Source organism: Mixophyes fleayi, chromosome 1, assembly GCF_038048845.1.
Source record: "Mixophyes fleayi isolate aMixFle1 chromosome 1, aMixFle1.hap1, whole genome shotgun sequence".
NCBI classification, from domain to species: domain Eukaryota; kingdom Metazoa; phylum Chordata; class Amphibia; order Anura; family Limnodynastidae; genus Mixophyes; species Mixophyes fleayi.
The window spans coordinates 67,363,011-67,378,680 of NC_134402.1; positions in this window are offsets into that span (position 1 = coordinate 67,363,011).

Sequence of the window (15,670 nt, forward strand, 5' to 3'; positions counted from 1 at the left end):
GCTGGAAATTGGATATAACTCTTTTTCTGCAGTGAATACGTTACTGTGATTGTTATTATCTGAGAACAATTTAAGACGTTTTTGGAGATATATATACTCATTTATTTTTATTGGTATAGCTATACCTTAGTGAGTACAGCAGCCCTATTGGGTTATACTTTGGAATTCCATTAGTTATTAAGTGTTTATTGCTGTTCTCATATGTGCAATATTAGCGTATTTAAAAGTTTGGTCGACCACTACTTCTTTAATTGGAGAACTGTTTGTATTTCAGTAAAAGCATGTACTCTCTGTTGTCATACATGGGTATGAAATTATGATTATTTTATGTGTATAGTAGTATTTTAATGATTTGATTAATCTATATAATTATTCATTTATTTTATATACGGCTTGTGGTCACAGGCTCACGGTTGTATACATTTTTTATTTCATTTTATTTGGAGGCGGCAGACCTCTTGCGAATTGTGAGCAGTGTTCATAGCCATATCTAGCACCATAACGAACCTCTTGTTGATTTTTTTTATGTCTAATTAGCCTCAACCACCTCTGATTGGAGGTTATTCCACCTATCCACTACCCTTTTTGTGAAGCAATTTTTCCTCAAATTTCCTCTGAACCTACATCCATCCAGTGTCCGTGCATGTCCTGGTGGTCTAATATTTCTCTTCCTTTGAAGAATGTGTCCCTCCTGTACATTGTTAAAACTAGAGATGTTCACTGACCCCCGTGTTCTGGTTTTGGATTTGGTTTTGGCAAAACCGCTCTTGTGTGTTTTGGTTTTGGATCCCTATTTTTTTTTCTAATATCCCCTTTTTTCTTTTTTTTATAAGCTAAAATCACATAATTTTCCTTCCCCCCCCCCTACATTATTATTACCCTCACTAACACTAATTACAAATCATTTGCAGTCAATTTTGACCATCTCACAGGTCACTATTTTCATACACTTTCAAACCAGCATCAAGCCAGCGACCTGGCTTGATGCTAAGCGACAGAGCAATGACACAAACACACAGCAGTTCATAGCACATCTAGGAAACATTGCCACACAGCAGTGGCAGAAAAGAAAAATGGGGCAAGATGGAATTGTCCTTGGTCCCTCCCCCCCCCCCCACCCTTATGTAAGATATTGAAAAGAACATGTATAGTTTAACAAGCCAAGCACTCCAACGACAAGCAGTGCCACTTTTGTGGCTAAAATGCTTGGCTTGTTTTGTGGGGGCCGAAACAATCAAACAATGGGCTTAAGGCAACTAGGCAAACAGTGATGTTAATGAACTCTACTTGGCAAATCATGCACCAGTGGACGCAGTTTTTGCCAGTAATAAGAAGAAGGCCATTGTCATGCCTGGGCATAAGACCAAAAAAATCCACCTCTTATGTGTGGAATTATTTTTACACAAATCCTGACAACAGTTGTCTAGCCATTTGTAACATTGTAAAGCCAGAGTCAGTAGAGGTAGAGACATTAACCATCTAGGAACCTCATCCATGTTACGCCATTTGCAGCGAGTTCATGGAAAGTTTTTGTGAAAATCAGAGACTTATGCTAAAAAATAACAAGCAGTCCAGCATCAGCTACCTCCCTTCTCTCAGCTAGATCCCAGCACCTGTAATCTACAACCCCAACACCTTCATCATCAATATCCTCACAAGTGATCAGAGTTAGTCCTGCATCCAAGTTGCTAAGGCGAGATGACTCCTCCCCTATCCAGGACTCCTCAGAAGAATCCTTGAGCATTAGGCCCACTGCTGCTGCTCCTGCTGCTGGGGGTGGATCTTTAACCCAGAAGCAGACCAACAAGAAGACTACTAGTAGTTTACAACAATTGACTGTTAAACAATCATTTGCAAGAGGAAGCAAGTATGAAAGCTGTCACCCAGTCGCAAAGCGGATCACAGACGCCATGGCGACTATACTAGTATTAGATCTGCGTCCAATATCCACTAGTAATGCAGCTGGTTTTAGATAGTTACTTGAGGTCTTGTGTCCCCGTTACCAAATTCCACAATGACACCATTTTACTAGAAAAGTTATTCCTCACCTCTACCAGAAGGTTCATAAAATTGTAATTATTGGGCTACAAAATGCCATTCTACCCACTGTACTCTTAACCACAGATGTGTGGACAAGCGGAACTGGGCAAACTAAAGATATGATTGTAACAGCCCACTGGGTTGGTGATTCGCCTTCACCAGCAGGGACAGCAGCAGTATGTACCAAAGAATGTTGCATATTTCAGAGGCAGGCTACTCTGTGTATCATCTTCACCAAGAGACATTATTATTATTATTATTATTATTATTGTAGATTTGTAAGGCTCCACAGCGCCGTACAGTAGGGAAGACAAAGACATACATAAAACAAGAACAGACCAGGCAGGCAAAATTAATGGAAACATGAAAATAAAGGGTATGGAGGACCCTGCTCATTAGAGAGCTTACATTCTAAAGGGAAGAGGGCACAGATGAAACAAGAGGGTGTGTGGCTCAGAGTGGAGATTGGGATAGTTGTGAGGGTGCATTAGTGTGAATAGTGTTATCGAGGATAAGGTCACCTCTACAAAAAAGATAGGTTTTCAAAGAGCATCTAAAGATTTGAAGGCTGTGGGAAAGTACTTCTTTCTTTCTGCTACTGATTCCTCTCCCCATGCAACCAAGCATCTGACTTGCCTTCCTCATTGCTTTGTTACATTGCTTATCTGCCTTTAAATCACCTGAAATAGTGACTCCAAGATCCCTTTCCTCCTCAGTAGTTTCCATTATAGTGCCATTAATACTATATTTAGCCTTTGTGTTTTTGAGACCCAAGTGCATTATTTTGCATTTTTTTTGTCATTAAACTGTAGTTGCCACTCTCTTTGACCATTCCTTTAGTTTACCTAGATTATAGGTCATTTCTTCTACCCCTCTTGGTGTGTCTACCCTGTTGCATTTCTTTGTGCATGTTTCACTATGGGCCTGAGTCATTAAGGAGAGCAAAGCATAAAAAAGGAGTAACTTTACACCTGGGCAAAATCATGTTGTATGGGAGGGGGAAGGTAAATTTAAAATGTGGGAATTTAGGTTTATAGTTGGGATAAGGTATGTCCTAGACCAACCTTTAATTTCAGTTTAAAAAATAAGCTATCAAGTATTTGTGTGCTGAATGAAAAAACAGCCAGTATTTATCTTATGTCAAAATAATAAACTAATCTGCACCCCTTACATTGTAACATGGATTGTCCTGGAGAACATTTGCTACTTACTGGAGTCTCAACCACTGTCAATCCTCCACTGGTTCTAAATTCTCCTTAGCAGTTAAAAATAAAAAAAAACCTCACATTGCCTTCGCCTACCTGCACCCAAGATTTCAGGGTGATTGGAGGAGACTATTTTGTTGAAACTACAACTGCAAGAGCATGCATAGACATGCAGTAACACAAGCTTCCACACCAGTGATGGTGATTTACAAATTACCCCTCACTGCAAATTATTGTCCTTTTTTTCTATATATTTTTTACCTTTTATATCACTAATTTTACCTTACATGTCATAACCATAAAAAACAGTCTCTGTCTTTTCTTAAATGTGTCATAAATTAGAGGGCTTCCTTTAGACAAGATCACTGATCCTACAGTACATTAGAAGCACAGCGTCAATGAGGGATCAAAGGGTTTAATTACAAAATAGCATTGCTTAACACTAATGGTTGCTTAACCTTGTGCTATTGTGTAAGAAGTGCACACAAACTTCCCTTTAGGAATGCCAGCAAAAGCTTTGTGCCATTTGGATATATACCGGAAAGCAACAGACGGATGTAATAGCGTTGATCCCGATGTGACATGTTGTTGGGTACCAATGTACCACAGCTGGGTGTGAGGCACTGAGGATGCACACAAAAGCTAAAGCAATATACAGCAATGTGCAACTTCAATTACGGCGACTGATTTGAGCTAATTGAAGAAAATTAGAGCCCTGTATAGGATTTGTTTAAAGTCTATTTGTATGTATAGCTAGTGGTAGATCTCCCATTCTTCCTGTTATTGTGTCTGCACTAGATGCCTCACCTAGGTGTCAAATCACTGATATACTAACTACTTCAGTTTGAAATGTGTGTACATGGAATATAGTACAGTGTTCTAAGTCGTCATTTTTTTTTAAGTAGAAAGGATGTCTACTTCCTGCTGTCAGTTTTAGTGCTGACCATGGGAAGTGGTTTGGGTTGGAGTGGTGGCCACTCAGCACTCTCAGCAGTGCGGGAGGTAGGCTGGTGGACTAGTGTGTATTAAGGAGGCATACATGCAAAAATTAATAACAATTCAGGGTGGGTCATAAAAGTTGCGCTTTATGCAAATAAGAGCTCTGCTTTTTATATTTTGTAAATTAATGTTTTAATGTAGGTTGTTTTTTTTTGCTGTGCAGCAATTTAACGCAATTTTCTAATATCCTGCCCCTTTTACTGGTTAAACAGATTAAGCAGCTTTTCTATTTTTATTTTTTTTCTATTGCTTTTTTTTGCTAAGCAGATTTAGGTGGTTTGGGGAAGATAGTGGATGGCCTCTGACCTCCAAGAGAATGGACTACCATTATGGAGGTCTTGGGGTTAATACCTGGTCCATTTTACCATACTTTCCTCACTTGTATACATATTTAGAAAGGGACATTGGTAAGAGGCACAATGTAAGGGGTACATGATTTTTTGTGCTACACATCTTGCAAAGGATGCAACTAAGATCACTATGTAGGTCTTATTTTGGGTCTTTTTTCTTATGAAAACTGGAGGGAATTTGTTATTTTATCCATGTCATTTCTCTCATGCCAGAATAATCCATCAACCAAGGAAGTAGGACAATACAAATTATAATTTTCATATATGTATTGGCCAGGGGCGGATCTAGATTTATTTTTTTTGGGGGCAATTTAGTTCCGCCCCCTTTTTGATAACTAAGGCTGCCGGCGGCTACACACTATGTGCAGGTCCGTTCGGCAGAGTCAGTCAGGGAGAGTGTGCTGCCCGGCTGCTCTGATTGTGTTTTAAACACAATCGGAGCAGCCGGCCAGCGCACACTCCCTGACTGACTCTGCTGAACGGACCTGCACATAGTGTGCAGCCGCTGGCAGCAAGCCCCTGCTATGATGGTGTTCCCATCATTAAATAATACATGTTACCCCTGTTATCATTAACCTAGTATTGCCTCCATAAAATAATTATATATTACCATTGCCCCCTTGATATAATGATGAATATATATTGCTCCCCTTAATATATTACTAAATTAATATTGTCCCCTTAATGTAATAATACATTAATATTGTCCACATTAGTTCTCATCTCCTCCTTCGGTCTTCAGTATCACCTTTATGCTGACGACATTCAACTCTATATCTCCTCTCCTGATCTTTCCTCCACCCTCCTCGCTCGGGTATCCGACTGCCTCTCCGCCATCTCCTCCTGGATGTCCGAACGCTTTCTCAAAATCAATATCTCTAAAACTGAACTCATTGTCTTTCCTCCGCCCAGACTCCCATCCTACCATGACCTCTCTATTGTTGTCAATAACACCACCATCTCCTCTGTCACCCAACTTTGCTGCCTGGGTGTCACCCTCGACTCCTCTCTCTCTTTTGCCCCCCACATTCATTCCCTTGCCCAAGCCTGTCGCTTCCAACTACGCAACATCGCCCACATCCGTCCTTTTCTCTCAGGATGCCACCAAAACTGTGATCCACTCACTCATCATCTCCCGACTCGATTATTGTAACCTCCTCACTGGCCTCCCCCACTCCCGCCTCTCCCCCCTCCACTCTATACTCAATGCGGCCGCAAGACTCCTCTTCCTCTCACGCCGCTCCTCCTCTGCCTCCCCTCTCTGCCTTGCCTTACACTGGCTCCCCTTCCCCTACAGAATCCTTTTCAAACTCCTCACCACCACTTACAAGGCTCTCTCCAACTCTATTGCCCCTTATATCTCTAACCTCCTCTCCATTCACACTCCTGCGCTCGGCCAACGACCGCCGCCTCTCCTCTACTCATCACCTCTTCCCACTCCAGAATCCAAGACTTTTCCCGTGCAGCCCCCCTTCTCTGGAACGACCTCCCTCGTTCCATCCGTCTCTCTCCTACTCTGTGCTCCTTCAAACGTGCACTCAAAACTCACCTCTTCCTCAAAGCCTACCAACCATCTACTTAACCACCATCTCCTCCCTTTAGCTCGTCCTCCCTTCTCTCCTTTTGCCTCAACTGGCTCCTCTTGTGCCTGGTCTGTTTACCCTCCCTTAGGATGTAAGCTCGTATGAGCAGGGCCCCCTCCCCTCCTGTCTCCATACCTGTTCTTCCGCTCCGTCATTACTGCATATGACTGCCCGGAGTTTCTGAAGTATTGGTACTTTTTGTTCATTGTTCTGTATGGTTTCACCCTGTATAGTCTGCTGTTAGTACTGTGTGCGGCGCTGCGGATACCTTGTGGCGCCTAACAAATAAATGATAATAATAATAATAATTAGTTAATAATAACGCTCCTATGATCATATTTTATTGTGCCAAAGCACATCGTATTGTTTGCTTTGGTTTTCTAAGCTTCCTAAAAATCGCGAGTAACAATGGAATGATGTCAGGTAGATGTGGCAATGTGTATGCACTCACAGCACTCAGTGTAGGCAGATATATTTTATATAGAGTACAGAGTCACAATCTTTTCAGCAGATGGTTATGAGAGATGAAGAACACAGATCTGAAGGTAAATCGTGTAGATATTTACACATAAATCTGCATGGTCACTGGGACTTTGGTAAAATCATTTAATGGTTGCCCTAATAATTTATATGTCTATTGTCATTTGAAAAAATAAGGATTAGGTTTGACACCACTTGGTTTTATGTGTGGTTTGGGGTTTTCAAAATCACACATAAAACTGCCAAATAACATGAGGGTTTTGCAAAATTGCACTTTAGTAAACTTACACCTTTGTAGCCTTTGGTTTGGCTGTTTGTCCAGAACAAAAGCAACATTACTGCACTAATAAGCTAAAAAGTCTCACTAACAGGCTAAAGCTACTAGGCTTTGAGTTTCTGGGTGTTCTTGCCTCCTGACTTTTGCTCTGTCATTTTCAACATAGACTGCTGCTTCTGTTCTCTGTGTGCACAAAACCTCTGGCTTTTTTCTTACTTTTAATTTTTTATTAAACTCTACAACATATACAAGAAAAAAATGGTAACATTGACATTCAAATATAAATATTAAACAGTCACAATATTTCCGAGAGGAGGTAAGGGTGGAGAACCCACTAAGAGGAGTTGTCATAGTCATGCAAGTAAGTTGGTTGTATTTAGTAACATCCTCCAGATTATTAAAGCTGAGTGTTTTTTATTATTTTTTCCTGGGGTAATTGAATGGGGAAGGGAAGGGGTTAAGGGGAGGAAGAGCAGGGATGGTAAAAAATGTGTGTGTGGGGGAACGCTCATCGTATAGACTTAAGTCATGCCTGGAGATGGGGACTTGTGATAGTGGATCCATGGGTTGCACGTCTTGTGGTATTAGGTAAAATGTTATTGAGTAGGAAAACCCTGTTGCTTTTATTCTTGTTACTTGGCACGGAGCCTGTTGCTTTGCCATTTGTACAGGTCCTGAGGTTATTGCTCTTTGCCTGTTTCCCCACAGCACGGAACGTTCACTTCTTATTACTGACCCTGTAGATTGGTTGGTCACTGAGGGCTTGTTACTTTTACCTATCATGTTGTGCAGAGCCTGTTGCTTTTACTGTCTTGTTTTGTAGTGGAACCTGGAAATTGTTGTTTTGTTCCTGGGCACACAGCCTGCATTTTCTTGCCTCTGACACAGCCTTTATATCTGCTCTGCAGGTAGATACAGAATTGTACTGTTTGTAAAGCCTATTTTTGATCTTTATGGCTGTGTTGGTTCTGGCTGGTGTTATTGTGCAGAGAATTGTACCTTGCACAGGACATTTAGATCTGTCATGGCCATACTGGTGTCCAGGACCTTTTGACACAAATGTTTTTATAATTGTCTTGATGTGGCCAATACTAATACTTATAACATACTTATTTATGCACCTTCTGCGTGGCAGCATTTTTTTGATAGGTAAAGTGCAATTCATACTACTCCACTTTATGTAGTTAGGTGGTGTTCTGCTGTATTAGATCTAGTTGATTAAACTGGCAGAAGAAAATTGAAAATATACTTACCCAATATTTAATATTCCTTAAATTAGTTTTACTTCCCCCTTTTATATATTACTGCTTAATAACATAGCTGCTGTCAGGAAACAGGTCCAGGTAAAAACTCACTTTTTAGACCATGTGATACTTCCCAGATGGATGTGGCTCTGCTTTTATTGCTTATACTTACAAAGGGATATTCTCTTTATAAATAAATCCTCTTAGAGGATGTTTTGGTACCATTCTTTATTCATGGCTGTGTTCTCTTTATTTATGGCTATTGAGCCCACTCCCTTGACTGAGAAGCAGCCCCATACATTAATGGTCTCAGGATGCTTTACTGTTGGCATGACACCGGACAATCTGAAAGGGAATTCATCAGAGAAAATGACTTTACCCCAGTCCTCAGCAGTCCAATCCCTGTACCTTTTGCAGAATATCAGTCTGTCCCTGATGTTTTTCCCTGGAGAGAAGTGTCTTTTTTGCTGGTCTTCTTGACACCAGGCCATCCTCCAAAAGTCTTCGCCTCACTGTGCATGCAGATGCACTCACACCTGCCTGCTGCCATTCCTGAGCAAGCTCAGCACTGGTGGTGTCCCGATTCCACAGTTCAATCAACTTTAGAAGACGGTCCTGGTGCTTGCTGGACGTTCTTGGGCGCCCTGAAGCCTTCTTCACAAATATTGAACCTCTCTCTCCGTGAAGATCTGATAAATGGTCGATTTAGGTGCAATCTTACTAGCAACAATATCCTTGCTGTGAAGCCCTTTTTGTGCAAAGCACGTGTTTCTTTGCAGATAACGATGGTTAACAGAGGAAGAACAATGATTTCAAGCACCAACCTCCTTTTAAAGCTTCCAGTCTTTTATTCTTAATCAGAATGACAGAGTGATCTCCAGCCTTGTCCTCGTCAACACTCTCACCTGTTTTAACGAGAGAATCACTGACCTATGTCAGCTGGTCCTTTTGTGGCAGAGCTAAAATGCAGTGGAAATGTTGTTTTTGGGATAAAGTTCATTGTCATGGCAAAGAGGGCCTGAAAAATAATAATTGTGTCATTCTCAAAACTTTTGGCCAAGACTGTAAAAGATCCTTGGTCCAGCTGATGAACTCTCTCCACAATCGGCATTGTTGCTGGAGGGGTATACCTCTTACATAGCAGCGCCAGAGAATAAGCTTCCACACAGCTGATACAAGCCCGGGTCAGATACCCCAGTCACCTAACTGAATACCTGTATAGTGTTCCATTTTTATCCCTTGAGTGATGTATATTGTATCTGCTGTAGTATGACTTTGTTTACCATTTCTTGAAAGTCCTATAATTGCTGTGGGTGTTTTCTATAAACATAATGTATATTTTTATCTGGATATTTGCATGGGTGTGAAAGTATGTTCCCACGTCCACGCTTTTGAGGGTAAATAGCCTGTGTGTCCCTCTTTTGTGAGAACTTGGTACCTGATTAGTGGTGCTCTTATTTCTCTGACTGAGCAGTGACTGAAGGAAACAATTTTTTTCCATTTTGTTTTTGCATTATTTTGTAACATTAATAAGGATAAGGTCTTAAATGGACAAGACATAAAACAAAATCAGATGAGGACAAGCACACGCCCGTTCTCTTGGCATTGATATTCCACAAAATGGGAATCATGATGTTCTCAATAAAATGCCAAATACCAATTACTTAAAACTTACTTTGTATTACAGTAGGTTGTGTGTCTTCTACACCAGATCACCAAATATTGACTTTCCTTTAAAAAAAAGTAAATAAAATGGATTACATCTCATATTATAAGTAAGAATAGGATGTGCAAACCATTTTTTTATGTTTTCATCTAAAAGAGTTACAAAGGCTTGTGTCTGCTCATCCTTAATTGGTTACAATTGTGATGTAATTAAATCTGTTTCTCAGCTGACTCCAAGTGTGTTGCACAGGAAGCTCTTTCATAACAAGTAGTGGGAGATGTCTGCAGATATTTACACACAGATAGGATACAAATGTTGCTCTGATTGATCAGAGTAGGTGTAGCTTTTATAATGTCATTGTAGTTTTAGTAGATAGATAACAGTACATTACAAACATATAAGATATATATATATATAAAACTTAAAAGTCATAAAAAATAATAATACAGAATATACATGTGCTGTAATGATGTATAATGTACTGCATGACGGACACATCCTACCAATGCTACCCACCCCAACCTAATAATCTGCAGGACTAACCATGTGATCAACTACAGCACAGTAGCTTAGTGGATAGCACTTCTGCCTCACAGCACTGCGGTCATGAGTTCGATTCCCCACCATGGTCTTATCTGTGTGGTTTGTATGTTCTCCTCGTGTTTGCGTGGATTTCCTACGAGTACTCCGGTTTCCTACCACAATCCAAAAAACATATTAGTAGGTTAATTGGCCCTAGTCTCCCTCTGTGTGTATGTTAGGGAATTTAGACTGTAAGCTCCAATGGGGCAGGGACTGATGTGGGTGACTTCTCTGTACAGTGCTGCGGAAATAGTGGCGCTATATAAATAACTGATGATGATCAACGTCAATCCATGGTCCCCAAACTTTGCAAATTGTTCATGATAACCGCCTAATGAAAACTGCAAAACAGGTAATTTTTCAACTTTCCGCTTAAGGAAAAGAGTATTTCTAGCAGAGAACAAAAAGAGAAGGCAAAGTGTAAGTAAATAATCCCCTTCTACATCTGCTGCATCACTTTGCAAATCAATCCACTGGCTATCTGTGTCTTTCAGCATCCAGTTATATTACCCAGGCCCATTCTGTGTAGTCTGGCCAGAATATAAATAAATGTGGTTAAAATTTGGTGACAGATTAATTTGTCATAGGGTGAAATTTAACCTAGTGGAGCTAGAACCTACCTAAGCGCCAAAATTTCCTCCCTACCTTCTTTGTCACTTTGTACCAAATCCATTACTGAAGCCAAACAGCCAGTGAAGTGAGAAGAATAGGTTGGTAAATAGTAGAGTAGATTGTTATGGGACTTAAGCAAGTCCTCCAAGCTGGAGGCTTCTAATTATACGGTACATGGTCAAAAGTATGTGGACACCCGAACATCTCATTCCAAAACTATTGAACTTGGGAAACCATTTTTGATGGATCTCACTTTGTTCACAGGGACACTGTTATACAGAAATAGAAAAGGGCGGCTCCCCAACCTGTTGTGATAAAGGTGGAAGCTCACAATTCTCTTGAATATCAGTGTATGCTGTAGCATTCATTTTCCCTACACTGGAACTTAGGTCAAACTATGAAGAACAGTCCCAGACCATTAGTCCTCCTCCACCAAACGCTACAGCTGGCATTATGCATTCAGGTAGGAATTATTTTGGCATCTGCCAAAATCCAGATTCATCCAGAGTGCCCAATGGTGAAGCCTGATTTGTCACCCCAAAGGACACGTTTCCACTGCCGCAGAAGTCACTGCTTGGCATTGTGACCTGAGCCTTGTGTAGACCAGGTTGTTGTTTTTCCCGACCAACCATAGGAGACAAGAGTCTATCCACATGAATTTGTTAGTCATCAACAGACGGACACTGACTGGCATGTGAAAAAAATAAAACAAAACCAATATTTGTGGGAGATCCAATCCACCAGTGGTGCTCGGGAACTGCACTATATTATATGCTTATTTTAATATATTTTAAGTCATTTATAGCAATCTACCTGAAGGAATTATAGTACAAATACAGATAATTGGGCAGTACCGAGCAACGTCAGGGAGTGTGTCATACGGCAGTTAAACATCTAGGGCCTGATTCATTAAGGAACTTAAATTGTGGGATAAAAAATACAGATCCATAACCACAACACAAACCTAATCCAGATCCAAAACCAAAACCACTTCACGGGGGTCAGTGAGCATTTTTTTTTTTTTAAGTTTATCCTTCTTTCGACTCCTCTTACATATTTGCTGGGGCTCCTATTTCAGTGATCTCTATGGTTGACAACATTGTCCCCCCCTGAACTAGGGGCCTGATTCATTAAGGAACTTAAATTAACAAGTTTCTTATTTAAGTCTCCTGGACAAAACCATGTTACAATGCAAGGGGTGAAAATTAGTTTTCTGTTTTGCACATAAGTTAAATACTGACTGTTTTTTCATGTAGCACACAAATATTAACTTTAAATTTCAGTGTACAAATAAGCTATCAAGTATATGTGTGCTACATGAAAAAACAGCCAATATTTAACTTATGTGCAAAACAGAAAACTAATTTTCACCCCTTGCATTGTAACATGGTTTTGTCCAGGAGACTTAAATAAGAAACTTCTTAATAGGTTTTCAAAGAGCATCTACAGATTTGAAGGCTGTGGGAAAGTCTGATTGAGCATGGTAGGGAATTCCATAAGTGGGGAACAGCACGGGAGAAGTCTTGAAGTCAGGAGTGAGAGGTGGTCATCAGAGACGAGACAAGGTGCAGGTCAGAGGTAATACCGCTGTCAACCTCTTTTAAAAACTAAGGGATGTCACAGCAACATGGCTCATCCTGCTTGGACTCTCCTGAGGATATGTAATTTCTGATAATGCCACCAACATTGTTAGACCATTAGCAGGGGGAATTCCATCACATTTCTGTTTTGCTCACACAATCAACTTGGTGGTACAGAACTTTTTTTAAAAAAAATGTCAATGACATGCAGGAGATGCTGTCTGTGTCCCGAAATATTTAGGGTCATATACGGGATTGTGCAACAGCATGTAGGAGAATGCAGCAGCTGCAAGAATAGAATTTGAGGGGCAATGTACTTTAGTCCAGCAAAGTACTCACGTGTGAAGAGAATGCAGACATGGTTAGCTTAAGTCAAGTGATTGCCCTAATTAGACTTTTTGAGAAGCAGCTAAAGAAATTGAAGGAGTAAATTAAACAAAGCAAATCCGCTAACTCTAATGTAATTGTAGATCAAGTACTTACCGTATATACTCGAGTATAAGCCGAGTTTTTCAGCACATTTTTTGTGCTGAAAAAAGCCCCCCTCGGCTTATACTCGAGTCCCACTTACCTGGTCTCCGTTCTCCAGTCTCCCCCGCTCATCTGCAGCCTCTGTGGATCACTGTCAGCCACCATTTTATTGTAGCCCGTTTTTGTGTGTTCATTGCACAAGGAACAATAAAGTTAAATGAAAAGGAGCCTGTCAGTCAAAGCTAAAGACCGGGACATTTCCATCTAGCCCCGCTGGTCAGAGACACATGTGAGTACCCTGACTTGTCCACTGCAATTATTTGCATCAGTTTTATAAAGTCCAATATTTTCATTTTGTGTCACCTATTAATAAGTGTCTGAAGATTCCTTTGCATAACTGTGAAATCATTGAAAAGTCTAAAAACATCCCAAACTTCCAAGTATAATAAGGGTTAAATCACACAAAGCAAATTGTGTTGTTCTGTTAAATTGTTTCTTCCAGCAAACAAAATCAAACTTATCTTTATCTGAGCTTTATCAGCAGCATCTTTTGCATTACTAAAGCCTAAATTACTGTACTGTTCTGAACACTTAGGGGTAACTGCTCATCACCTTGTAAAGGAGAATAAATGGAACTGGCACATGTATTTAGTATCCACAGACTGTCTCATTGATTTCTATATTAATGATATAAATTGTCTTTAGTGAATGTTATTTATATCTGTGTTCACCTATTAGGCTTGATACCAAGTGCAAAGGATTTAGTTTAACCATCTGTGTACAATTTATTAGGATATGGGTATATATTATGTATTTATATAATTTTATTGATGTTTAATAACAATAAATTTTGATATATTTATTTACAACCTCACGTTTGTATTATTGGGAGCTCAGTGTTAACGATATCCAGCACTGTTTTTATTTTTGAAATTTACCAGTAGCTGCTGCATTTCCCACCCTAGGCTTATACTCGAGTCAATAAGTTTTCCCAGTTTTTTGTGGTAAAATTAAGTGCCTCGGCTTATATTCGGGTCGACTTATACTCGAGTATATACGGTAATTCGCTTCGCCAGGATCCAAGAGTTATCAACATCTTGTATTGACGTCTCCTCCTTCAGTTTCTCTGGCAACAGCTTCTAGAAAAAAAACTAAGCTTTCCCAAGACACCCAGTGGTGATGCAGAGGAGTCTGCACATTTTGAAATTTGGGCTGGTCTAAAAGAATTACCCAAAAATCGTGACAGCTCTGCCATAGAATGAACTACAAATTCCAGGAAGAAGGACATTATTGGCAATTACGTCAAAGTACACAGAGTTCTGTGATGGTGGATTCCAGCAGGGATGAATTAGTATTGTTTGAGGAAGATGTACACAAAGATGAGGGTGAATATGATGACAATGAAGATTGCAGGTTCTGAAATCTAACTAAGAGGAGGGAGCTACCTGATGCTGGTATGCTAGTAATATTTTGGGTAGAATGGCATCTTGGCAATTTTCTGTTTTTCTACAGTAAACGTTAACTTTTTTAGAGAGGTGTTTTTTTTTTTTTAAAGAAGATACAAGATTTTTATTAACATTTTTGTTTCCCTGACTTAAAACCACTAGACAGCACTAGTATTTGTATTTTTCTGCAATGAAAATAAGGAATGGAGCGGTCCTGAATGTCACTGTAGACTTTGTTGAACACTGCTACCGCATTCTCTTTCAATTCTATTTGGCTGCCTAACTGCTCTACACACTGCGCTACGTCTTCTGTGTCCCTCTTTCAAAAGGCACTAGATCGCAGTGGAGAGCGGTATTTATAGATTTCAAAACTTGCGAGATCCGACAATGTAACAATGACATTTTGCCTCATTTTCGATTCCGAAAAAGCGCGAAAGTACAGAGCCTCAGGTCCCCTAAGTTCGGGTGTGTTTGGTTCTCAAGGAACCGAGCCAGAGCATCTCTACAAAAAAACAAACAAACACCTTTCTCCATGTGATCTGGACCCTGAGAACACACTGGACCTCTCAAATATAACTAGGACCCAGTCAGAGTGCCCCATATCACCCAAGTAACACACACCTGAAGCCCCTACCACCATGTGAACACATAGTAATACAGATATGCCTCATATTTCACCCCTTTCTCACCACGGAAGCTACAAAAACCCTCGTTCCCTCGCTTGTAAGCTCTCACCTTGACTACTGTAACCTCCTTCTCTCTGGCCTACCTGATTCTCACCTTGATCCTCTTATATCTCTCCTCAATGCTGCTGCCCACCTCATTTATCTCTCCTGCCGCTCTCTCTTCTCTCTCCCTCCAACAGTCACTACATTGGCTCCCCATGGCCTACAGAATTACATTTAAACTCCTCACCCTCACCTTTAAAGCTCTTAATCAATCCTCCCCTCCCTACATCTCCAATCTCATCTCTACCTACACTCCTAGCCACCCCCTCCGCTCGGCCTCTGACCGCCGCCTCACTGATCACCTCTTCTCATTCCCGTCTCCAGGACTTTGCCCGGGCTGCTCCCCAGCTGTGGAACGATCTTCCACGTTCCAACGGGTTAGCATCTACTCTCAAAGGCTTCAAGCGT